We start from the raw sequence: 26,588 nt of genomic DNA, 5'->3' as shown, positions 1-26,588 counted from the left end.
TGGGTTGCACTCATACAACTTTGAGTAGAATGATTGAAAAGTGGTGGTGATATCCTTAGGATTTGTTGAGATACCTCAGTCTGTGCGGATCCATACTGTTGATAGTAGCTCTGGATTCGCTTTGTTTTAATTTCAGAACAAGCAATTTGCTTGGTTTACAGCCATTAAAATAGTATAAGAACTAAAATGAACTCAGCTCTCCTTCTTAGCAGATCATTCAGCTCTGTTCGACTTAGAGACTGCTCTAACGATTTACAGCGTTCTTCCAACTCCGCAATCTTTGCCTCTCTTTTCCTCTTAAAGGTTGACCGCAAAGGAGGATGTGAAATCTCTAACAAATCCTTTAGTTGCCTGAAGATGATGCAGGGTCAGAAACTGAGTCGGTATTAATTTATATAAACTCAGCCAGTTTGGTTCTAAATTCTGCATCAAAAGCTGTGTTCTGGAAAAGGGAATTATTAAATTCTCCTAGATCTTTCTCCTAACATATCACAACGGAATGTGGTTATCAGCGCACTGTGATCAGACAGGATTGCTGGTTCTATTGCTATCGTGTGGAACATTGCCTTAAGCTCACTGGAGCACAAAATATAATCAATGCGGGAGTGGGTGAGGTGGCGTGTGGAAAAAAATTGTAATCCTTGATAGTAGGGCTGTGCATCCTCCATATATCTGTAAGATGGTGGGATTCCACAACTGCTCTAAACATGTCTGATATGTTTCTGTTCAGAGTGGTGGGACATTTGAAAACAATGTGGCCACTCCGACAATTAGACGTCAATGTCGGAGTGGGGGTATGTCGGAATGGATGGCGGAACCCCTTAAATCTAGTACTGCATTCATGTCTTCCCCTATAATTAGTGAATATTCATTGAGAGAGAGCAATTCATTGGTTAAGCACGGGAAAAAACTTTCATCATATGTAGACGGTGCATATACCGAAACAAAGGCTATTTTTCTACTCCTTATAGTCCATCTATGTTCTTCCTTCTTAAATAGTCCATTTAAGTCATTTGATCGGCCCGTTTAGCCCCCTGATTGAAAGCTCAGCTATCTTCAAAATTTACACATGTACATTTAGATTTAAGCAAAGTGTGGTAAAAACATTAAAAAAATAAAATAAATCCCCTAACACTCTGAGACCGCAGACCCCCTCCCCTATCTGTAAGATATGTAACCAAATCAAACGCAGCCCGCGCACAACTCCAGCTCAAAACTGGCTCTGACAACGGCACCCGGTCTAGCCAAAGAGTGACCCGTGTGGATGTTGCACCCTCTTCCCCGTCCAGCTCCCGACAGCAAAAGTCTGCATCCTTAGCTGTAGTGAAGGTGAGCAATCTCCCTCTGTGAGTTACTCTCAGTGTGACCGGATAAATAAGAAAGTTTGGGATGCCTTTAGCATGTAGTTTACTCTGTGCTCCTATAAATTCTTGGCGCCGTTGGACAGTGAATGACGCTTAAAGCTTAGTGTTGCTTCAGAATCATGAATTGGACCTCTCTGCTGTACTTGTCTCGCCAGTCAGACATATTGTATCTTCTGGTGACAGATGCTTGATAGGAAGCAAAATCAGTTGTTGATGAAATCAGAAATGGAACAATACAGATGAAGTAATGGTGCTCCTTACAGTAAGTGGCAGCAGAGGTGCACTGGAGAATTGCCTGAAAACTTATTATCAAATATAGAACACACAGGAATGAAAAGCAGCTACATGAGTGTAATAATCTGCCAAGTATAATTCAGCCTGATCGATAGTACTGCCCTTTAGTAGAAAAACCTTTCACCAAGTGTTTACACACTGTTTACCACCACCTGTATCATTATAGATTTTTTTCAAACCATTGTTTGGATTAAGCTTCATTCAGCATGGATAAATGAACCTTTCGTCTCAATGTTATTAACATACTTTTTGAAGTACAAGTCAAAGTTATTGACGTTTGAGTTTAGTTTATTTATAAAAGGGGACAGTGCAAATTAATAAAAAGCCAGAATTAGCCAAAAGGCTATTTTTCATCTGTAGTCCCCTGCCTTCGATGTTAAAAAGGCTTTTTAAAATACAAAAAAAATCAAAAAACAACACAAGCAAACAAGACTTAGCACAAAGCATCACAAAAAACAGAACACAACAAAACAGAGCTCAACACACAACGTAGCACAAAACAAGACAACACAAAAGCAGGATATACAACAAAGCAAAACAACAGGGTATAAAGTAAAAAAAGAATATATATACATATACATACATATATACATATACACATACATACACATATACATACATACATAGCACATACATATACATACATACACATACACATACACATAAATTAGAAATTAGAATTTTGCACCCTCAACCATTATGTGATGGTCACTTGTGGATCTATTGGTTTTAGAAAAGAACATGCTAACTGTTTTAGAGACATTTAGTTGCACAGCACTCTTGTAACCATGTTGTAACATTAGCCATGGATCTTGTGAGCATATCTGCAACATCTGCTTTGGATCTGCCATGTACAAATAAAACAGTATCATCTGCGTACATTATGGTTTCAACCTCAGGACAAACAGATGGAAGGTCGTTAATATATATGCTGAACAAGAGCGGACCAAGAATGGATCCTTGCGGGACACCAGTAGGTAAATTCATCAATGTCGATCTATGATTATCAATGGAAACTGACTGAGACCTGTTTGTTAAATAAGATTCTACCCATGTCATTGTGCCATCACAAAACATGAACAGAAAATTTGCAGAACTGGCCATCTCACAATCCGGATTGTGAGATGGCCAGATGATGAGATGCATATCACATTATATAGGTATATTTCAAAACCCTCACAAACAATCAAGTCAGTCCTTCCAGAAAAAAAGTTTCTTGTTGCGGGCAAAAATCCTTGATTATGTGGCATTTTTCCAACACCCTGCTTTTCGATGATGTTCACGTTGCGTCATTACGTCACTTCATAACTGAAGTGAAAATGGCTACTCTTGTGTGAGGTAAACTCAAAATTTTTCAAGTTTCTGCTAAGATATATGTAACTTTTTTGCAATGAAAATGCAGGGATTATGAAATTATGCAAGCACGGCATATTTTGCGCGGAAATCGGCAATTTATGGAACAAAAGTGCAGCGTATTTGAAAAAATGCGGCCCCCGCATAAATACACGGACTTTGGCTGATTATGCATTGAATTATGTGATCGCATAATCACGTTTTTCTGGAGGGACTGTCAAGTACACACACCAGCTTGCAGAGAGCATGTGAAAGGACAGGTCTAGATTTTTTCAAGTCGGGTCTAAGTTCTCTGCTTGTGTGCTTTCAAAGAGATGTGGGTGCGCTGCAATCATTCGTTCTCCAATCATTTCCCCTCCCCTGGCCATGAAGTCGTACCTTAGTGCCCTTCCAAAGCAAGAGATGGGGACTAAAATACACGGCCTAGTATTCTGTGTAGAGTTGCATTCCAAAGTTCAGCTGAAGCTAATATTAGGCTCAAGCAGTCAGAGTCAGACAACTCAAGCTGGCATCTTTGTCCTAGTCACATGTAGGTTTCCTGTCCCTGTTTCCTCCCTGCAATGCTAACTAATAGGACGTATCGCTCCAGCAAGCAATGCAAAGAGAGAATTATGAGCTAAAAAAACTTGGTTAAGCTAATTCAGATTGATGAAGCCTCATCCTAGCTTTTTGCTGGAACTGGGCTGGCAAAAGGACTGTGGCCTTTGTTCCCCAAATCCTTACAGTGTAATTGTTCTATGAAAGTATCACTTCACGACCAGTATAGTTTGTGTAACAATTATGGTGGCCAACTCTTAATATACAAATATGTATTGAGGATGTATTAGGATGTATTAGGATGGACTATCCTTTAACCAGACAAGAGTCAAAAGTTTAATGTTGGCCTTTGGTCAACTTACTTACAGAATGAAAATTATTTTGCTACAGCTGCTGTGATGTTTGTCATTTAAACCAGTGAAAGCGATGTTCAGTGCCAGCTAAAAATGAGAAGGTTGCTAACATAACCTGCAGGCTAATGCTAATGTTTTGTACATTGTTCTATGCTAATAAGTAAAGGAGAGCTAAATGGTTTTGTTAGTGCTGAAGCTTCATATTTTGCCAAACGGGACTGGATCCAAAATGTAACCAATCTGAACCAAACCATACTTATGATCCCACCAGTTGCTAAAGCAAACGTTCCAAGCTATCACTCTGTAGTTTGAAGAATTTAGACATAGCTAGAGTCTCTGATCAAGGCATATGTTTTAAAATTTGTGTTTACATATTTCCAAGACTGCACACTCTGCACAAATGTGTTTTTTAGCTTGTCATTTCATTCTGTGGCTGAAGTCTCTGCAGTGGAAAAGTCTATTCCAAAAGCAGAAGTTTGTGGAATGCTCTGAAACGTGATGCAACTACGGTTACAATATAGTTTGGAGTCTGCCAGACGAGTGCATAGACAGTGATTGATCGCTTAAGTGTACTCTTTCTGTCTTCCCACAGGAGGTTGTGACGATGAAGATGTGTTCGGAGCCCCAGGCACTGCAGAGGTGTGAAGATGGAGTCCTGACCTCAGGTGGTTCTTCCACCTTGTAATCCTTACCCTATTCACTGTGAGTATTTCATCCAGTTGCTGATGTGCTTTTCACACAGACATCTATATGACTGTAAAGACCACATGAAGTCATAAAGGAATTCACAAAATGTCAGAGCTGAAGATTTAGAGATTACCTGTTAGTATTTTAAAATGAGCGCTGGCAGATAGGGATTAAGCTTCTGGATCTAAAAGGTTGTGTTATTGAAAAATCTGATTTTAAAAAGTGTCTTTAAAAACTCTCAGATACTACTGCGTCAATGAAACCAGCCCAAAATATTGATGCACAAGTCTTAATGTAGGGGAGGTTTGCATAATATCTCAGTCATATCACCAGTCAGACCAATATTGGACGATTCTGCAAAACCCTGAATAACATTTTTTAAGGCTTGTTGTATATTGGATATCCATCTATACACCATGGTTGAGGTTTAAGAAAAGCCCATGGTTATGGTAAAGAAAGAGCCAACATGAATTGGATAATTGTGACAGGACACAAACTCACATCTCAGACTTACTACATGGCCATCCACCACCATGACCTCCACCCCCCTACTCTCCTCTCCGCACACTACTTCCTGCATTCAATTCAATTTTATTTATTGTATCAAATCATAACAAGAGTTATCTCAAGACACTCTATAGACAGAGTAGGTCCAGACCACACTCTACAATCCACACGGACCCAACAATTCATGTAATTCCCCCAAGAGTAAGCATTTAGTGTGACAGCAGCGAGGAAAAACTCCCTTTTAGGCAGAAATCTTGTGTGCTGAGGAAAACTTCCTTTTAGGGAGAAACCTTGGACAGACCCAGGCTTGTGGTAGGTGGTGTCTGATGGTGCCGGATGGGGGAGTGATGAACAGAGGCAATTAGAGCTGAAGATATTTGCTCGAACCCGACGGGACCCGATGGGACCCGGACGGGACCCGACGGGACCCAATGGGATTGGTCTTCATTTTTATCATTGTACATGGGCTCGGGTCGGGCTCAGGCTTGCGCGGTAAATGAGCAGTCAGGTGATGCGTTTCGATTAGCGTGAAAGTGGAGGAGTGGAGGTGGAACGGAGGCTGGCCTCTGGAGGACTTATTTTATTTCTTTGTTCATGTCATGAATAAATTATGTTTTCATTTATAAGATTTATAAATGACTCATTCTTGACAAAAAAGAGTTGTGTGTGTGCACACATTTGAAAAACCCCAAAACAGAGACCGAATAGTTTCTGTCTAGTTACATTTTTAGGGTTACTAATTTACGTGTGCTTTCTTTCTCTCTCTGTCTGTTTAATCCCACACAGCTTTAATCCTGACAGTATTTGTATATAAGGTCAACCTTCAGGATAGAAATTCCCAAATCAAACATTATAAACTAAACTGCTTGCAGTGTTGTTATAATGAAGCACCCAGGTCATCCAGTGAGGTTGGTGGTCTGGGGCATGACAGAGCAGGGAGCTGGTATAAAAGTTATATGCAATGAAGGCTGTGGACCCCAAGAGTACTGCTGGTTTTAATTTAGCTTCTATTTTTGCTATTTACGCCAGGAAGAGAGTGTGTAATATGGCTGCTTGGGAGCAGATCACCAGGGATTGGTTTTTATTTAAGATCAATATTTTAACACTGGGCAGACCACACCAAGCACACTTTTCTCCTTGGAAATCAACTTTTTAAGGTTCTTTTCTCAGGAAGTTTGCACACCGACCCCAAAATGTCAGCTCTGAATTGCCTAGTCAGGCTGACATGTTGGGGACAAGCAGCACACTATCTTAGAAGGCATTGTTAGAAATGCTTGGTATTGCATGGAAATAAACCATATGAACTATGTTCTATTAAATGAAAAGTGATCATAATGTGAGATAGTTTTTCTTGAAATTACCTTTTCTTGCTTCCAGATTTTGCTTGAAAATTACAGTAGGTAATTTAAATGACCTAATGTAAAACTGCATTGTCGAAGTCAGCTATTTAAGAAAGCAAAGAAACTGCTTTCTTTAAGGACAGTTTCAACTTAAGTTTGTGACATTTCTACCGCCATGTTGTGTTGTTGCTGTTATGTTGTCCTGACGAACAAGTGCTCAAACCTAACATCTGGGCCACACAGCCTGCATGAGCAGTGTGTGACGGCTACCTCGCTAAAACTGCTGCAGCTCATACGCGAAAGCTGATGCGCAGCCAAGCCGAGCTGCTCAGGCGGGCTGTGTAGCTGCACAATAGTGTACAATCTTTTTAAAAATGATTGATGATGATGTCATTGTACCAGAGGCAAAGCAAGGCAGCAGAGCATTCTTGTGGGTGTTTTTACATTTCACATCCAAGTAAGTCAGTTGAATCAATGTGTATCTGTGATCCTGCAGTTAAAAAAATCCAGTTAATTATTTAATATAATTTATATATAATTAATATAGCCTATTTCAAACCCTGCATTACCAACTGCATTATTACAACACACGCTACATAGAAGGGGTCTGTGTAGCCGGTAAAAAATCCTGCTCTGCCCAGCCTACATGACACGTCACGTCCATGCCCAATGTATTTCGGCTGTAAGGACAAACTAGGTCTTAGTCCAATAGTTATTACATCCATATTGGACAGTTATACCCCACCATTTACATTCCGTTGCAATACAAGAAGTAGTTTGCCCAATGTGAAGGCAGAAAGTAAGGGAGTACCAAAATTTTTTTGCCATAATGGAATAAAGGGACTGGAAGTGAACCATGATGTGTTGTTGACATCGCTCTCTTTGAATGCTCAATCATCCATCCTGACCACCTCCCTAAAAGATTTTGTGGTGGTGCCACGCTTAGTGTACGCTTTATCTACCTACTGTTTGTTTTCCTTGTATTCTTATGTCTTCTGTTTATCATATTCCAAGTTATTGTAAAGCACTTTGTGATTTTTATCTGTGAAAAGTGCTATATAGATAAACTTCACTTACTTACTTAGTGCTGTGTATCATTTGAGATTTTTTAATACTAGTGCCAATACAATATCTGAGATTTGGTACTGATATCAAAACAATATTTTTTTTATACCTGACTTTGAGGAATGTAAACATGTCAGTCAATCAATCAATCAATCAATCAATCAATCAATCAATCAATCAAATACTTGAATAATCAGATTTTACGCAGACCTTGTAGTCAAGTTTTCAAAACATTTTTTCTTACAAGAAACCAAACTTCTTGAATACTAAATGTTGTCTAACCACAAGCAGCCTAAAAAAAGTACAAAGCTGTAAAACATTACTTTAAATTGTGCTTAAAAAAATAAATAATTGTCTATTCAAATAATATATCAACATGACCAAGAGCCTAAATAACTATCCTATTCATTTCAGTCGGGACCAAAAGGTACTGAGGACCTATATCCAATGGTTAGGCTTTATAGTCCTACTTAGCTCCATTTACTCTATGCTGGCCCCTGCAGACACCACCATGACTGGGCAGTATGTAATGGCCACTGGCCATTTAATAGGAAGCATGTCTTACTTTAAGAGGTGGCCTCAAGAAGAATGCTTCCATTAGTTGAAATATTATGCAAAGGAAATTAGCGTAAATATCCAGACAGACTATAAATGTGGACGTGAGTGTGGAATGTGTATTAAAGCAGGCTATAATTCAAGTGGGGAGAAAAACAACAGCCTTTAACATACTACTGAATTTTTCATTGTTATGTGGTGCATTCAGGGACTAAATCTGCAGAGAGGAAATGAGACACAGAGGAAGGTTTTTTTTTCTTTTCTTTTTTTTAAGGAGGATGAATGAGGTGAAACAATAAAGAGGGTAATTAATGTGCTGCTGAAAAATAAATCTGAGAATATAATCATGCCATTCATTCTGGATATTAAAGAGAAACCACACCTTAACTAAACTAATACAACCCCGACAGGGTGATGCAGGAACCAGACGCGAAGGGATCTTGAATAAGCCTGAAGGGTTTTATTCGCTATAATGTCCGCCTCGCTCTACTATTTCCCTTACATATTTGTTTCAGGAATTATGCATTAAAAAAATCTGACGTACCCCCTGTGGTACTCCAAAGTACCCCCATTTGAGAAACACTGCTCTATACAACCCATGTAGTCAGTAGCCACATTTTTTGGGGAAATAGCTAGAAATATACAATAATTTTACCACTAATGAGCACTACAACCCTTTGATGGCTGGGAATTTGAAATCTGGGTGATCATCAGGTTAAACCAAACTAAATATTTTAACCGAAAAACAAACAAACAATAAGCCCTAATTGAAAAAAAAAGGTCCACCTCTATCTCCCCTCTGTATTGGAGCTGAGCCCTTTGAAAATGCGTTCTACAATTCAACAAGACATATAACAGAAAAGCCTATTAAAGCTTTCCATCAAACTCATTATCTTTCATCTCTTTTAATTGATTTATAAAAAGCCTTTGAATCTTTCATCTTGGTAACCTAAAGCTAATGAGCTTTGCAGGTGTACCATGGTGTAATCATGGAAAGTAGGTTATTAAACATTTTGGTGCAGCAGTGATTTTCTGTCAGGACGGATTAGCTTCATTTCTGGGAGAAGCTCCATCACACAAAAGGCCTCCCACAGCGCAGACTGCATTAACACACATGCATACATTGATAAAGCGTTGCCTGCTCCTGTGTCTGATCAAACCCTTCATTACTGCAGGATATGAAACTGCACTATGACTCTACACAATGACGTGTGGGATTAAAGGCCTTTTGTGGACTCGCTGAACTTTTAATACCACAATCAAGAGCTAAACACCAGTGCGGTATGACAATGAAAAAGTGTTTATAGTTCTTAAAACTGAAAACCCAATGTAAATTGATGTACAGTAGGTAAAAAGGTTTTCATCAATTGAAAACTATAGTCTCATGTCTAAGTGAGACCCAACTGGTTATCATTTTTGAACTTGAAAATTGAAGTGGCTGCATGCTTCTTCTTTTTTAAAGCATCCACAGACATATTACATTCGGCTGAATAACTACCATTTTACCTTTTCGGTAACACTTTATAATATTGGTACATGAATTAGCATTTCATGCATGACTTCATGAAAAAGCATGAATTCATTCATATAGTTCATGAACTATCAGTAATGATTAATAGTAGCCTATCTCAAGCATGACTTAATGCAGGAACAATACCTTAATAATGCATTGATTAAGGTATTTCAATCATCAAGATTTCAGATTTATTAATGATGTCTTCTTCATAGGTAAATCTGTAGTTAAAGTGACAGGCTAAAAAAAAACTGAATTGTAGTGTTGTAATCATGATTACCTTAACATTACTTCTTCATTAATTAATCATGAAAAAGATGGATGAAAAAGAAGGACCAGCTCAGGGCCACAAAGGCCTTTAACTTTAACATATATGTGACTCAATTTACTCATTGTTGACTGCTCTGGATTTTTTTGCCTTGTATCAGCACCACTTTTCCAACGTACAACAGATCGTATGATATTGTACCAAAACTTCCGCACACCAATTCACAGGATATCCTACAAAATAAGGCGACCGCCGGCTGGTAAATGTAAATGGACTGTTTTTATATAGAACTTTCCTAGTCTTAAAGTGATGGTTCGGAGTAATTCACCCTAGGGTCCTTTGCACCATGACCTCGAGCCAAACACCCCCCCAGAAGCTTTTTTCACCTGGGTCGAACATTGGGAGAGTTAGCTAGAGTAGCGTTATCAGCTGAATAGCTTAGCGCAGGGGCTAACGGACCCAAGTTTGTATCTTGTAAGTTACCCCACTAATAATGCCCGAAATGATACCAAACGTCTACAAGTAGTACAAATAGGTTATGCTCTCATAAAACGATGGACTGGAAAGTTTGTAAGTACACCAGAAGTTTATGAACACTTGCCTGCTCTCTTCAGCTCTCTGTTGCTGCTGCTGCTGCTGCTACCTGCAGTTAGACGAGTGCTTAGGGCCGTCTACAAATTACTACACCGAAAAGAGTTACAACAAAAATATTTATTAATTCAATGATTAAATAATGTAATGTCTCCAAACTTACCTCAATTATTACTTGTCTCCTGCTAGTTATACTACAGCACTTACTTTAAAAAAAAAATTAAATTAATAAATATTTTTGTTGCATCTCTTTTCGGTGTTGTAATTGGTGACTAACCCTAAGCACTCATCTTACAGCAGCAACAACAACAGCAGAGAGCAGAAGCCAGCAGGCAAGTGTTATTTACATAAACTTCTGGTGTACTTACAAACTTTCCAATCCATCGTTTTATGAGAGCATAACCTATTTGTGCAATTGTAGACGTTTTGTATCATTTCGGGCATTATTAGTGGGGTAACTTTACGAGATACAAACGTGGGTCCGTTAGCCCCTGCGCTAAGCTATTCAGCTGATAACGCTACTCTACACTAACTCTCCCAATGTTAGACCCAGGTGAAAAAAGCTTCTGGGGGGGTGTTTGGCTCGAGGTCATGGTGCAAAGGACCCTAGGGTGAATTACTCCAAACCATCACTTTAACGACTACTCAAAGCGCTTTTACATAGTACAGGAACCATTCACACACTGTGGACAAGGCTGCCGTACGAGGTGCCACCTGCTCATCAGATAAACACTCACACACATTGACACTCCGATGGGGCAGCATCGGGGGCAACTCGGGGTTCAGTGTCTTGCCCAAGGACACTTCAACATGGGACTGCAGGGCCAGGGATAGAACCACCAACCTACCACTGAGCCACAGCTGCAGTTATTAAGCAGACAAAAGGTTACTGTAAGCTGGCTACAGAGCGCCGTGAGCTGTCGGTCTTTTCATAGGCCATAGGTTATTTGAGTTTTGCAAACAAAAGGTGACTTTGTGCCGGCTACAGGGCACCGTGAGGTTACGGCCCTTGCAGGGGCAGTTGAGTTTGGCCAACAAAAAGTGAGCTTCATGAGGCGACGACAGTTAACTTTAGGCAACAAAACGACTTGTTAAGATAGAAAAAAAGATTGTGGTTTGAATTAAAACACTCCTGGGACACAAACACACATTTACAGGTTGAAAGGTTGAAAGCCCTGTGTTTTATGACCCAGCCATCCACCCCAACCTTTTCCATATGCGGACCATTATTGTAGCAATATGTACACATGGTTCATGAGAACAGCCTGATTCCAAAAATATAAAATTACTCACAGTGCACCTGGAATCTGTTTTCCACAAGTTTCTATTTGAACCCTCAAATGAGATTTAGCAGGTTTTGATCTTTGTATTTTGGAACTGACAAAAACTAGTACCACATGAAAAGATGGAAGGGTGTGGTCACTCCGCTGTTACAAGTCGGATGAATATGCAAAAGCAGGTGTGATGAGACTGGTCTCTGACAGGTCGACTGGATGGTTGCATCCTATTTATATTCTGTTAATGATTGTAGGATCAGGCTGCCATGTCAGTGCATCTCATTGGCTTATTCTGCCAGACAGGATTTGCAGATATTGATACGAGGTCTGCCTGTGGTGCTGTTCTGCTCTGCACTGTGCGAATTAACTACGGACAGAAAACCCTAACCCTCGCCTACACACCACTCTCTTCTGTTTCCCAAGCCAGAGCACTGCCAGAGGAAATATTATGAGTAGCAAATCCCTTCTGAGGGCATCCATTGGTCAAATTCACATGAGCTTAGACGGTAAGGATTGGGTTGGAAACAGATCAGACATCACAATTTACAACAAGAGGAAAGGAAATGCAACCCTCTTGCTGGAATTGATGCTAAATCTAACATTGTAATTCACTCGGAATTGGAATGGGTTTTCATGATTTTCTGAACGCCATAGATGGCGCTTTCTGTTCAACAAAAGGTAGATTGCACACTAGTCTGGATCAACGGAATTACATTTCCAAGATAACTGCCTGATACCCTGATGTCCCTCACCTTCGCTCTCTGTGTGTTGCAACAACAAACTTGTTGACTTGAAACTTGAAAAAAGTTTGAATTGTGCAACAAGGCAGGACTGCTTGGTTTTTTAGGGGAATGATTAAGATTTACAAAGAATATATTTACAGGGCACCCAGATAGCTCAGTTGGTAGAGCGGGCACTCATGTACAGAGGTTTAAGCCTCGACGCAGCTGGCCCGGGTTGGACTCCGACCTGCGGCCCTTTGCTGCGTGTCATTCCCCCTCTCTCTCCCCTTTCAGGTCTTCAGCTGTCCTCACAATAGAGGCCTAAAATGCCCAAAAAATAAATACTTTTATGGCATTTAGTCTCTAACTGGGATGTTTTGAGACTGATTGGTGGGATTGCTGTGGGCGAAGTACACACGGTGATACACTGGTAACAGCGAATTACGTTAAACCATGTATCCAGCTAGGAAAGTTGTGTGAACAGTTAACTTCATTTAATATGGTATGTGGCATTTTTGTGGGGTGCAAATGTTCCACCAAGACATGTTCCTTCCTGAGAACATTTTGCAGAGCCACCGTCGCTGCGTCCCGAGTTGTGATTGGTTACAGAAATGCAAACAACCCAGAGCGTTTTATTCTCCCATCCTGGAATATACGTTTGGAGGAGCCAGACCTTACTCTACAGCGCTGTGGAGATAGGTCTGGCAATGCGAGTCTTAAAGCCCACTGAATTGCCATTCCTTAAACGAAGAGACAAACTAATGGTTCGTGAAGCTTCATTTGGACATCACTACTACTGTACATAGCTCAAATGTAAAATGAGTAAATTAGCTGTAAATGTGAGCGTAGTGAGAACAAAAAGGTCATTACCATTCATCTCCGTCCCAGCAGAGCGTCCATTGAGACTAGTTCCAGTGACAATGGAGTTTCAGGAACTGATCTGAGAGGGGTTTTCCTGCACTGGAGCTGGCTGTTACTCTATTAAGCCATTTGAGCTGAACATCTAATTCCAACTTCACTTGATTCTCTCAAGTGTGTAGAGTGTGTGGCCGAACACAGTGATGTATTTGTTGGTGCATGTACATTAATGAGTACTTGCTTGTCATGTGTGTGTCTATCACTGCCGTAGGTGTGTTTCACTAAAGTCTCTTTAGACACTGTACTCTTACTGTTTAGCCACCAGAGAGGAGATAAGAGAAAAAAGAAGTTAATAACAATGTTGTCTAAGTTTCCTTCAGGCAACTTCCACACTTTTATGTTATAATTTTTAAACGCCGTTTTGAGACAAAAATGATCTCCACACTAGCTTTGTAGCAGAACTAATCTCCGTCCATATTAAAATGTCTGACAACGCATATCACATGACCATTCGCATACATGTGGGTGTAAACAGGAAGCAGAGTGTCTGACGTTATCATGGATGTATAAGGTGAAAATGTATAAGGTGAAAATACAGAATATACTCTGGAGAAATAACAATGGTGAAAAGAAAGACCAGGGATGTATTTGCTTGGACCAACAACAAGGTGGAACTGTTACTAAAAGGTATGCACCTACCTAAGCGATAAGACTGACTTACATGCGTCGTCGCTTCCAAAGGTCTCTCTTTCTGCCTGTCCAGACTACAAAGCAACCCCGGAGTTTTCAAACTCAAACGGGGTCAGCAGTGTTTCCAAATGTCTCCGTTTTAGGGGCTTGGAAACTCCGGAGTAGTGTGGATGCGAGGCATAAAAATAGCAAAAAAATATTAGTTTTTAAACCATAATGTAGTAGTGTGGATGTAGCTTCAGTCATTACCTCATCATGTTCAGAGCTATTAGCCTAATGAGCAACAGCAATTAGGGCAGCCCTACCTTATTGGTGAAGGTGTTGGGACTGTACGCAGTCTGAAAGGGTATAAAGAGATGTGTGTGTATATATAAATATATAAGTTTAATATAAAAATGCAATACCACTATGGAAATATGGAACCCCTGTTACCACTAAACCTCTATTGTATTGCCACCAATATTGAAAACTTTCAAGGCCTACCCAACCTCTTCCAGTCTGCACGTAGTGACTGTGCATATACAGTAGGTCATTTTGAGTTATTGACGTGGCTGTTTCATTTATAATAGTACGCATTTTGAGCATGAGTAACTTAGACAACAATTAAAGCAGTCATGTGGTGTCACTTGTCAAATATTATGTGTTATGTACAGAGCTGGAGTCAGAAGTAGTGAAACCATGTCAAAACACCAGTATGGTGCTAACTGCGGTTTGCTTGTTATAGCCTGCATGCCTGACTGTGTGATTTTTGTTTTTGTGTGACAGAGCGTGTCTGTGCTGAAGGTGTGCTGTCATTTTGTGTTCGCCAGGTCGTCTTTTTCTGTTGGTGTGGGGGTGAGAGGCGTGGAGGCTGTGGTTAGCGGGCTGAGCCCGTGAGTGAACCTATGGCAGAGAGACAGCACAGTGCAGGTAAGACCTGCCAGACACACAGAGAGAGAGAGAGACAAACTGTAATACAACAAAACAACACAAACGGCATAAGGACGGACCTGGGGAGGGAGCCTTCCGTTGCAGATCGTAGTCCAACATGACTATCTATCTGAAACCTGCCCAGCAGCCCTGAGAGACTGTGATCCATTACAACCGATATTGCAAGAGTGGTTGATACAATGAACAACACACAGATACTGACTAGTGCACTACCTGTTCAAAACACGCCTGTTCGGAACAGGTTGATTGCTTTCCTGTGTGTGGTATTGGGCTCCAAACAGCTATATATTTCTTATGATTAAAATTTAAAATATTAATATTTATTCTAACACTTCTACTTCAGAGGAAAACATTGTACTACTACAGTACATTCACCTGACGGAGAAATGTTACTGGTTACTTTGCAGATTCAGATTTTACTCACAAAATATAACAATTAAAATAATATTTAACTGGGGTTAACTCATTTGGTGGAGCGGGCGCACATATGTAGAGGTTTACTCCTCGACGCAGCGGCCGCGGGTTCTGACCTGCGGCCCTTTGCTGCATGTCATTCCCCCTCTCTCTCCCCTTTCATGTCTTCATCTGTCCTGTGAAAATAATAAAAAAAAAAAACTATCCAGTATTAAATTAGAGTTGAAAGCGCCACCTTGAACAGAAGTGAATTTACTGTAAGTTCATGGCCAGCAATAAGTGTTTTTCTTTTCGGTCAAACACGGAACATTTATCACAATAGCAAAAGTTATAATAAAAAACAATTCCAATAAAAAATATCGGTACTTTGTTGTAAAATGAAATTTCAATAGAGCATCTACACATTTCACCTTCTACTATCAGGTTTAATAAAATAATAAAAAATAAATGAAAAATCCACTGATCATAGGACATTTCTGTTCATCTGTGATATGTAACATTATTTCAGCATTTATCTTATGATCAACAGAAAATATAATAATGAAAAGAGGAATAAAAAATGTTAAACCAAACATATCGCACATTCAATTAATTGCAGTCTTCACGTTTAGCTAATCGCATTCTTTCAAATCTAGATTTCAATTTGAAAAAGATGAATCTTTCAGCCCTAGTTAATAGTTCACGTGAACCGGACTGAGTACAGAGACGGACTCAGCCGGCGCTGGCAATGTGAGTGTGAGCTCTCTTTGCCTGGTTAGGCTCAAACATGGTGAATTTACAGCTCACTGCAACTTAATAAGGTATAGTGTCTGGCTTTGTTTGATATCTAGTGTCGGCAAAAAAAAAGCCTTTTTACTGAATTCCCTCTTAGCAAGTGAATTTAGGATGGGCTTTTATTGTGAAGGCTTGACAATTTAAGCTGGGCTTTTATTGCGAAGGGTACAAAGAAATAACTAAAGCCAGCGTTATGCCAACGTTTTTTTTTTTTTATAATCGCTGGTTCAAGTCCCCGTACAAACCAAAAGCAATGAGTGTTGTTAATATTCTAGTCTATATCCACGATGTTCCACTTCTGGCATTGTTCAGGTGCTGCCGGAAATTTCCCTGGATGTCTTTCATTTTGGCCGGATGCCCGTTACCTTACACTTTCTTTGTGTTAGCATTTTAAACTCCTATCCCAGAATGCTGTGTGGACTCCCCACACCCTCCTCCGCAGCGCTGCGAAGGAAGGTCTGGCAATGCGACACTATTGATATTCTGACATATCAGCTTGTTTTCATTCCTTTACATACACAGAACACAAACCAGATTTTTTTTTATATAGATAAATTGAAAAAACATGTCACTTTGTGATAGAGACATTGTTTCTGAATTAAATTGAACATAACATATCAGCTTAATTAATACTAATAGTATATTTAAAGTGATGGTTCGGAGTAATTTCACCCTAGGGTCCTTTGCACCATGATCTCGAGCCAAACAGCCCCCCAGAAGCTTTTTTCACCTGGGTCGAACATTGGGAGCGTTATCGTAGCGTAGCGTTATCAGCTGAATAGCTTAGCGCAGAGGCTAATGGATCCGAAGTGTCTCTTAACATTACCCCACTAATAATGCCCGAAATGATACCAAACGTCTACAGTAGTACAAATAGGTTATGCACTCAAAAAAATGGATTGTAAAATTTGTAAGTACACCAGAAGTTTATGTAAATAACACTTGCCTGCTGGCTTCTGCTCTCTGCTGCTGCTGCTGCTGCTGTTACTACGGGCAGTAAGAGTGCTTAGGGACATTTACAAATTACAACACCGAAAAGAGATGCAACAAAAATATTTATTAATTTAATGATTAAATAAGGTAATGTCTCCAAACTTACCTCAATTATTACTTGTCTCCTGCTAGTTATACTACAGCACTTACTTTTAAAAAATAAGTTAAATTAAAAATATTTTTGTTGCATCTCTTTTCGGTGTTGTAATTTGTAGATGTCCCTAAGCACTCGTCTTTACAGCAGCAACAACAACAGCAGAGAGCAGAAGCCAGCAGACAAGTGTTATTTACATAACCTTCTGGTGTACTTACAAACTTTAACAACCATCGTTTTATGAGTGCATAACCTATATATACTAGTGTAGACCTTTGGTATCATTTCGGGCATTATTAGTGGGGTAATGTTAAGAGACACTTCGGATCCATTAGCCTCTGCGCTAAGCTATTCAGCGGCTAACGCTACTCTACGCTAACTCTCCCAATGTTAGACCCAGGTGAAAAAAGCTTCTGGGGGGTGTTTGGCTCGAGGTCATGGTGCAAAGGACCCTAGGGTGAAATTACTCCGAACCATCACTTTAATAATCTAAAATCATCATCAATGCATCAGCCAGCTCTAAATCTTAGGGCCTGAGTATGCTTCAAACTAAGTGCTAACCTGTCTAAAATGTGTGGTTTATTCAAACAAAATAGGTATTAATCTCTGAGGAGCATGAATGCGCTCAGGAAACATTATGGTAACCTGCATGCTGGAATATTTGTTTTGTATATGTTGAAATTTTAGAATGACGTTGGAAAGATCTGCAGTAGTGGGACGATTGAGTACACACTAATCCAGATCTAATGCTCGACATTGCCTGAAGTTTATAGATGTTATCTGTTTTATGATTGATTTATGTGATGTGACTGATCTGATTTTATTAATATAATGGTTGTGAACCAGACAGTCAGCTATAATCCACTTTTTTCCAGCTTTTTTTTATGGCACGCCATTTCGGACCGAGCCTGCTGAGCAGGGATTGACCCTTGGTGCACTCCTTCTGATTGGCACAGCTGACCACAGGATGGATGTTAGAGATACATTAATTCTGATTGCTGAGGCAGACTACAGCCTTTTTGGGATTGACATATCCAAAAAGCTGCAGTAAAAAGACTGTGAGGAAAAGGGGAAGTAGTAATTTAGGCTTATTCAGAGCAGTAGGAAAATACACCGCAGGCTGCAGCTTTTTTTTTACTTTATATAAATCAATGTTTGCAACAAGCCAGTCAGAGGCTGGATTACTTTCTCAGTCTCATCAAGCAGTTCTCCTGAGATATTGAGCTATACTTGCATACGTTTTCATTTCCATCCAAATACACCATGTGTGTATTCTTGTCGCTAGGGGTGTCCAAATGAAGCTTCGTGCTTGACTTTAAAGACATTGACAGCAGATGCCTCTTTCATCCAAAGAGGACAGTCATGCATCACCTTCCAGCAGTCAAACAGCAAATCATTTGGTAGCAACCAGGTAAGAAAGAGCAGCACAGTCAAATAAAAGAGCCAATAGAAGAGTGCTGAAGTTTTCTTTTTAAAGATCACAGAGCACAAATTACTTTATTTGTGTATATGTGTGGGATTTCTGTGGTTCTTTTTGTGTGGAGATATACTGTAGTGTCAATAACTGAACAATTTGCCGAAAATATCGTATTGTGATTTGTCTGACCAATATTACAACTGCAATTCAAAAAAAAAGAAAGAGCAAAAAATCATCTCTTTCTTGATTCTTTTGAAATATTTTTTTAAAACTTCCCTGGGTGTTTTGGATGTTGTCTTTTCTGAATATAATTTCAAGGAGAACCACTTAAACAGGAACTAATATACGGGGCCAAGGATCACTCAACGAGCCTCATTTTAAAGGGCAACTATTACATTACATTACATGTAGCTGACGCTTTTATCCGAAGCGACTTCCAATTAAGTGCTTTCAACCCTGAAGGTGCAAATCCAGACAACAAGTAGTAAGTGCAAGTACATAAGCTTTAAATAAGCAAAAACGTTTATGTTTATCCGAGGTGTAGTCGGAAGAGATGCGTTCTTAGCCTCGGAAGATAGGCTTTCGGCCATCCTGATGTCGATAGGGAGCTTGTTCCACCATTTAGGAGCCAGGACAACCAACAGTCGGGATTTCGTTGAGTAATTAGTTGTCCCTCGCTGTGAGGGGGCAGCAAGCAGGTTGGCTGATGCAGAGCGGAGTGGGTGGGTTGGGGTGTAGGGTTTGATCATGTCCTGGATGTATACTGGGGCTGATCTGTTGGCCGAGATTACAGCTATGTCACGTTAGCATGTAGCTACTTAATAGTTAGCAGTATGCTAACATTAGATTGTAGTGGAACGAAGCAGCACTTTGTACCATCAAAAATAAAAGAAAATAAAAGGCTTTTAAACCAAATATTACGAACAGAAAATGTTTCAGGAGTGATGTGACCCGGAATTGGGGATAATTTAACGACACTGGCAGCCAAAGTGACAGTAGGCAGGACTCCAGTCCTGCCTACTTGGAGCAGATGATCAATAAAAGAAGTCCGGCTTGCGTAAGACTTAGCCGAGAGTAGAAAAAACTGTTGAATCTGGCGTGTTCAAAATAGTTGGAAATCTGAACGTTTTAGCTCACAGGGATTTTTTTTTTTTTTAAATACATATACCTCATTATTTATACTACTGTTGTTCCTGTGAAGTTTAAAAAATCAACAGGGTAGGGTTCAGGGCAGAGTTGTGCATTTTCTCTCTTGGGGAAATGACATGTCCTACAGACAGGATTTCATGCATTTCTTCAGTCACATTCTTTCTGCCTTTCCTCTTATCCCTAAAGAGCCTGAGCAGCAATTGCAGCTGAGTGGATCAATCTGAGAATTGCCCATGAAATTCAGAGTGTTCCCAGGCTGAAATCCTTCTGATTATGCTTCACGCATAATAGGAGGATTTTAACGCACCACGCTGAGTGTACACAATCTCTGGCACACTATCCGAGTATTGAGTTGCACCCTGTAATGAACTCCACTCGCTGGAGGCTTTAAAAGTCTCAAATTACCTTTCAGTTCATTTACAGCTTTCACTCAGGACTGATGCAAATGAGATGCTGAAATCCATGAAGGATTGAGTTTTCTTTAGTACTCCTTCACTCAGAACATTTCATTTACAGTTCAACGTTTGTTAATATTTTGCTGCCATCTTTTTCAGTTTGCCAAATTATTGGGCTAATTTTACTGAATATATTGCCACTTATATGACTGATTGAACTGTTCAAAACACTGTAGCTTCTCACGGAAGGATTCTTTCTAATTAAAATCTTCATTTCACAAAGCAGATCGCAAATGATGGCAGTCATGTTTCACCAATCATTGTCCCTTGCAAATTGCAGAAACATTTGCAATCCTACAAGGCGCTTGCATTCGCATATTTGATTCAAGCATGCTTTTGTTTGGATTGATGAAACTTGTCAAAATTAAAGAGGAAATAATCCCATGTTGCAAATCACAGCAATCCTTGCCTGCTGTGTACAAAACTCAGTCACCTATTCTGCAGTTTTTCTTCACATTCACGTGTTGGTTTCCTTTTACACTCATGAGACAATCAAATGGGACATTTGACACTTTACATTCACAGATGTAACGGAGTTTGAGTTTGAATACAAGTTTGAATGATTCCTGACATTTTTATTGAAGCTCTGCAGCCGTGCCTGCTTAACGAATTGAAAGGTTCCAGATCTTTATATCAAACAATAATCACAGTATTTTGACCAATATCAAATTGCTTGTTTCTTAGACTGAGTTGTTTTTGCATATAGGCTTTTCTGATGTCAATAAATATTCAGTGGGCATGCTGAATACATGTCAGCCTCAGTAGAATAATATTGACTTTTCTATAAGCGTTCAAAAACTGCTGCTATCTATGACCTGCTTTATATTAAGCTGGCTTGTCACCCTTCAAACCTGTTCAAGAGCAAGACGAGTGACAAGCAAATCTCAGCAACATGGACTCCTACTGCTTAGTTTGATGCAGGACTTGGTTCACTGATAAGCTGATTTAGTTTGTCAGGTGGTATTACGGCTGTCAGCCTTCATGCTGCAGAGGGGCTGCAGCAATCTCAGCTCTCGCTCTCGGGTTCCGCTTGGGCCCAAAAGGCAGATCACCACAGGCGGCACAGGGGTCAGAGGTGAGGGAGATAGTTCTCTTACTCATCAGGCAACTCAAGTAGTGCTCAGGACAGAAAGTGAGAGACAGGGAAGACAGCAGAGCTACAGTATATTGAGACTTTCACGGTTACCAGGTAAGAAATGGGAAAGCCTTTGTGTAATTAAATTCATTTTTAAAACATGTAGGGAGGCAGTAGCTCAGTCAGTAGGGACTTGGGTTGGGAACTGGAGGGTTGCTGGTTCAATTCCCCGTACGGACCGAAGTACGGAGTGTGGACTGGTAGCTGGAGAGGTGCCAGTTCACCTCATGAGCACTGCCAAGGTGCTCAGGAGCAAGGCACCGAACTGCTTGGGGTGCCTGTCCAGCCCCCTCACTCTGAAATCTCTCAATTTTCTGCATTTATAGGACCTGAGCGTGGGTGTGTGTGTTTTGTGTGTTCTAACAACTGAGTGAAGTAATTTCCCCACTGGGGATCAATAAAAAGTATAAATTAAAAAAATTAATTAAATTTAACTTATGTTCCAATCAGTTCTGTTCATTTGCCCAATCAGCAGACCTAGTGAGAACTTTCCCTTTAACCAGATGAAAAATTTGAATGTTTTAATGAATGCATACATTTGATTAATAGATGAAAATACCTAACACAAATGCTTTACTGCAAATAAATACAATACAATGTTTTGCTGTCCTGTTTTTATGTTCCTCTTAATTTGTCCACCCCCTGTAAACTACAGGTGAGTCAGTGGAGCCATGTAAAGACTATCTCTCTTACCAGATAAGAAAACTAATGTTACAATTAATACATTCATTTGATTAATGTGCAGGAGTGCCATACTACAATCAAACAATACAATAACATGTTTTGTTTTTGCTACATTCTACTGGATAATACAAAGGAAAGGGGTGTGAAGACTATTTCTGTTACCAGAAAGGAAATCTAAGCTTTTATTTTGGAAATTAATTTGTTCAACAGACAGGAATGCTTTACTGCAATCAAATACAATACTATATCTGTTTTTTGCTCCATTCCACTTTGTTCCTGTTAATCTGTCAGTGGCCCCTGTATACTGAATATTCTCATACCAGACACGTATTTCTATTTTTCAGCAGATATTAAAGCTTTAGTGCATAACTTTTTGATATTAATGAACTGTCACATTCAAGACATTGCCAAATGAGTTGCTTCAAAGCTAATTAAGACCATCAGCTCCACACAACCTTGGTGATTTGATTTGAATGTGATTTGATTTGAATGTGCCGTCAATCAAGAATAGACACTTTTGACTTTTTTGTGGAAGAAGATTGATCCAGAAACTCGAGTGAGTGAAGATAATTACCTCTTCTGAAGTGTCCATGTTTTTTTAATCCTGTGTGTCCCCCTTGGCTACTAGCAACTGCGTGGAGGAGGGGTGGGGGCTCACAGAAGGCTTATATCATGTGGACACGCCAACAGTTTTGTTGTCATTACTTAGATTTCCTCATGGGGGGGGGGCGACAGAAACTATGCACTATAGCTTTAAGTGTTGAAACTATAAATTGGGCAAAATTGCACGGTATGAGTAAATTCAAAGAACTTAATGTCTCTCTAATGGGTTAAAAGAGGACTTCCTCCACTCCAAAAACAACATTCTCTGTTAAGACTGTAAACTGTTTTTTAGCCTTGGCTGCTACTCTCCCCACTGAATCTTCCTGTACTCTCTTACATCCACCTCCTCTACTCACTCTAATTTGCTCTCATTAGAAAAAATAAGCCTGTACTTTTACCTTTTTTCTGTTACGTGTATTTTTAAGGGGCCGAAGTATTACATTTTTTGCATCTTCTCTTAGACTTGTACTCCGACTAACTATCTTTTTTGCTTTTAATTTGGCTGACATATGCATTGAAACGTTGTTTTACCTTCTTATAAATAGCATATAGTTCTTTATATGGTGATATCTATTGAATGCCAGGTTTTGGATGCAAAAGATGTGTTTTTTTCTCTAACATCCACTTACTTACCCTATAGCCTAAGTGCTTAGACCTGTTGCAACAACCATTTATTACGACTAAGGGACAGTATGAAAATTACTGGGGTCGGGAGGAGGGCTGAATCATATATTTCATTCTATAAAAAAGGGATTTCTTTGTATAAAAAGGGGATTTTATGTTTGTATTAGATCATCCCCTTTCAATAAAAAAAATAAAATAATGCAATACCCTTCCCCAAGATCTCAGAACAAACACAAACCTTTTGTCTGAATGGTAACAAGGACAATAGGTTAATTTCCTGAACTATGAAAGTTATAGTCCAGTTTGCGCTGCTATGATGGATGCAAACACGCTATTTCTTAGCTGCAAATTTTTGTTATTTGCATTTTGACACCAAAGTGATATGTGTAAAGCAAGCTCTCAGCATTTTGGTGACAGTTTGGCTAACTGTGAAAGAACATTTCAAACGGTATACAGCCACAGTCAACACAGTTTAATTTCACTGATCAGAAGACAACTGGGAACGTGAAAAAATACATCTGTGTAAGATCTTTCAGTCAGTGTGCTGTGTTGAGGACGAAAAGAAGAGGATATTAATATCAGTGTTAGCATCAGATTATTCTGTCAAGGTTAATTGGTACCACTTCTGAGGCTAGAAACACAAATGGCTCTTTTCTTCATCGTCCATTGCAAACACTTAAATGATCAGGGAAAAAATGCCTTCATCAAATGCATCACCAACAGCCTGTTACAAGAGACCATCATTTGTCCGCTTGTTGAGTTCCTATTTTCAGTGGACTGCTCTTTTTGCATTGCAAAATGCAGGATACTTACTTATATCATCTTAAATTGGAATGTGAAAGAGAGAGTCGTCTCCCCCGCCCCCTCCTCCCCAGACTCGAAGTTCACGGAGGTTGCCAGGCTGAGACCGCAGCATCCGCAACAATGTTGCTAGACGCTAGTCTCACATAGTCAGACATTATTCCACAGCACAGCGGAGTAGCTAAAGTTAGATGCCGGCTATATTGACAGTCATAAAAGCTTGCGCTCACACGGAGCTCTGTACCCAACTGACAGGCACACTTTTTCAGAAGCTAATGCTTACCTGTTCAGGAGGAAATTAGCCAACTCTGCATCCTTTTGGGCTCTAAGCTGTCTCTATCTTTCAAATACATCTCCAATATTTACCCAGGTTTTGTTACGTCTCTGGTCACGCAGCTGTTAGAAACATGCAGTTTTTTTTGGGTCGGATAGAATCTATCTCCGTTGATCCTGTTCGTTTGTTTGCTGCTTTCATGGCTGTACTAATGTTACAGCTGTAGCGTGCTGGGTTTACGTTTTTACAGGCATATCTGGCAACCCGGCCTGGCTGTCAAACTGGGAAGTTGATAACAACACACAGGCCAAAACACAAACAGAAATTCTGTTATTAGCATTGTTGTCAGAAAAGTTGGTATTTCAACTTAGCATGTTTACTTAATATCTGATGACGCATTTGGGTCATTTTTGGAGTTATTACAGTAAATATATTACATATTGAACCTTTAAATACCAAATGCAGAGACAAAATTCTATTTATTTTTCGCAAACTTTTAACATCACATCTTTGCCTCAATTTACACCACCCAGGGTGACTCCACATCCACTCAAGACTTAACATTGACATTATGAAATCACATAACCTTTAAAAGTTTCTTTGCGTTAGACCTAAACATAATATCCAGCTCATATACGTATATTAATTTACACACATTGGGACAGTGCAGAGTGGTTGTCATGACTTGATTTAGTGGTCATTTTTGACTAGTTTGTTTGCCCATTTGTCCGAACAAGATATGTCCAGAACTATGCCAGATTGCCATGACATGTGATATCGATATTCAAAGACCTCAAAGGATGATTAGGATTTTCGTGACCCTCTGACCTTTTGAATTAACACAACCCTTAAGGCAAATGTTCTCAATAACCATCATGGCCCATGTCAAGGTAACTTGAAAGCTAATCAAAACTAATTATATCCATGAAAGTTCTTGTAGATTTTAATTGTCCACAGTGGACAAACCTGGTTACATGCTGCCAGTCCGACATGCCACCACTCCGACATGCTTCTAGTCAGACATGCCGCTATTCCGACATGCTGCTATTCCCTAAACCTAACCCATAACCCTAACCCTAATGGAAACAAAAATTATCGGAGTGGCGGCACGTTTGAAAACAATGGAAGTGCCGCCACTCCGACAATTAGACGTCAATGTCGGAGTGGGAGTATGTCGGAATGGATGGTGGAACCCGACAAACCTGTATGGTTATATTGAACAACTCACCATCTCATTTGCAATACTGTAAGTCCAACATTTTCCACATAAGAAACATAAAAATCTTATTGGCAGGTTATTACAACCCCCTTGCCCAACCGATAGCAATATGTTCTCTTTTTTTAAGATTTTTTTGGGGCATTTTTAGGCCTTTATTTGACAGGACAGCTGAAGACATGAAAGGGGAGAGAGAGGGGGAATAACATGCAGCAAAGGGCCGCAGGTCGGGGTCGAGGAGTACACCTCTACATATATGTACCAACTGAGCTATCCGGGCGCCCAGCAATATGTTTTTTAGGTATTTATTTCCACAGTACCTGCATATGGCAACCATGTAATGGTTAAGAAATGGATGTTGCTAAAAAAATATTCATCCACCCTTATCTTTTGTTTTAAGGTAATACTGTATAGCGGATATGTTTGCACACACATATGCACAAGGGATGATGAATTCCAGCATTATAACATGGTAATTACCAATTTTGACTTTTTATTTTGAAGGTATTACGCTGATAGGAGTGCAGTCAAGACAGAACTCGCTATGAGGCAATTGTGTTTTCCAACCAGCAGCAGAAGACACTAAAAAGGGATAAAAGCAGCACCCACACATGTTGACTCTGTTAAATGTCAGCTGTGTTTTGGGTTCCTCCTGTGCTGGCGCTTACTAGATTATAAATCATCTGTGCTTTGTTGTCATTTCAATGTTTTACACTGTGCAATGTTTTAAATTAACCAAGATTGGATCAATTTAATAGGCATTAGCAAAATATCAGCAATGGGGTTTTCACCTGATCAGTGATTTTCACACAGTCCCTCAGATTTATACTGCTTTCACAGCAAGGGCTCAACCAGGCTTGAACCAGGATTGACTTTGTGTTTGAAAGGGTTAATCTGGATTGACCAACTCAGCTTTGTGACCCACTCAACGCTTATCTCACTGGAACCAACTCATTTACAAGTCCTTGCTAGGCAAAGCCCCACTGTGCCTAAGCTCACTGGTCACAATGGCCCTCATTTATCAACCTAACGTAGAAACCAGCGCAGATAT

General features: G+C 39.8%; 1 protein-coding gene across 4 annotated transcripts in view; it reads left to right on the top strand.

Annotated features, from left to right (window-relative positions):
• The window catches only part of lrfn2b (leucine rich repeat and fibronectin type III domain containing 2b), a 199,085-nt gene that overhangs the window by 99,869 nt on the left and 72,628 nt on the right, over positions 1-26,588 (top strand). Inside the window, exons 3-4 of one of the 4 annotated variants that reach the window (XM_039782562.1) lie at positions 4,494-4,603; positions 14,784-14,883. The exons of 1 other annotated variant lie outside the window; for it this stretch is intronic. The gene's annotated coding sequence lies outside the window, so the exon portion shown is untranslated. The remainder of the gene's footprint in view (positions 1-4,493; positions 4,604-14,783; positions 14,884-26,588) is intronic. 2 more of the 4 variants (XM_039782564.1, XM_039782563.1) reach the window with 2 other exon arrangements.

Source organism: Perca fluviatilis, chromosome 18 (genome assembly GCF_010015445.1).
Source record: "Perca fluviatilis chromosome 18, GENO_Pfluv_1.0, whole genome shotgun sequence".
Classification (NCBI taxonomy): domain Eukaryota; kingdom Metazoa; phylum Chordata; class Actinopteri; order Perciformes; family Percidae; genus Perca; species Perca fluviatilis.
The sequence above is the reverse complement of the archived record's forward strand: the minus strand, read 5'-3'. Positions and strand labels throughout refer to the sequence as shown.